Raw genomic sequence first — 1,437 nt, forward strand, 5'->3', positions numbered from 1 at the left:
ACACACACACACACACACACACACACACACAATGGATTGGGGTGGGGGTTTTCCAACTATAATAACACAAATAAATACAAATGCAGCTGTATTTTACAAAAATTAATACCGCTATAGATGTATTAATTTGCTTCTTCACCATTTCACTTATCGGTACTGTAAACACTAAATATCATGTGCCGTAATAATGAGAAAGAGTAATTAATTAACCAGACACTAACTGGACACCTCAGATATATTTTCTCGGGTGCACATTAAAGGTATTCAAAATTTCGTTGAAAATCGAACGAGTGTTTGTTAAGAAACATTTTGCTTCAAACGTCTTCAGGATTAAATGAAGGGACTACTATAGAGTACACGGGCCCGTGTTACTACAGACAGCAAGGCTTTTAGTGCCTGCACAGTCAGACACACGGCCATATCTCACATTTATGTGATGATATTATGTGTTTTGTTCCATTCGCCCTCACAGTTACACAGCCATACATGGCACGGATATATATCAAGCACGTGTGGGTTTTCTTCAATACATCTTCATGGGTACACATTTATACATGGCCATATCAAGCACGTCTGTTTGTTCCAACAGGGATACACAGTTAAACATGGCCACATCTAGCACGTTTGTTTTCTTCAATACGCCTTCACGGGTACACAGTTACACACGGCCATATCAAACACGTTTGTTCCAACCGCCCTCAAGAGTCCACAATCACACATGGCAATATCTCGCAAGTATGTTTGTTCCAACATGGGTACACAGTCACTGGGGTTGTCCAAATGTTTCCTTTAGTTTGAGTAAGAGTTTTACGACAGCTGCAACCCACAAACTTCTTAATATAAGTGACGTAGATTAGGAGAAAAGAAGGAGAACTTCTGATGAGGATGATAGATGTTTTGATAGGAAAGAAGGCACAATCACAGCAGATGGTTACCCGCCAACCACCCACACACAGAGAGCCTAAGCTGTAGAGAAGAGGGTGTCGTTCGGTTCAATTAAATTATACTAGACATACAGAAGCGGCGGCAGCGGGGTTGACAACAACAGCCACACGAGTGAGAGTGAGAGAGAGAGAGAGTGAGAGAGAGAGAGAGAGAGAGAGAGAGAGAGAGAGAGAGAGAGAGAGAGAGAGAGAGAGAGAGAGAGAGGGGTTTAAATGAAAGTTAAAGATGATTAGAAGAAAAACATACGTTATAATTTAAAGAGAGAGAGAGAGAGAGAGAGAGAGAGAGAGAATGTGTGTGTGTGTGTGTGTGTGTGTTAGAGAGAGAGAGAGAGAATGTGTGTGTTTGTGTGTGTGTGTGTTAGAGAGAGAGAAAGAGAGAGAGAGAGAGAGAGAGAGGGCTAAATGAGATTCAAAGATGATTAGAAGAGAGACGGACATGATGAAAAGTGTGTGTGTGTGTGTGTGTGTGTGTGTGTGTGTGTGTGTGTGT

Source organism: Aplysia californica, unplaced genomic scaffold, assembly GCF_000002075.1.
Source record: "Aplysia californica isolate F4 #8 unplaced genomic scaffold, AplCal3.0 scaffold00232, whole genome shotgun sequence".
Classification (NCBI taxonomy): domain Eukaryota; kingdom Metazoa; phylum Mollusca; class Gastropoda; order Aplysiida; family Aplysiidae; genus Aplysia; species Aplysia californica.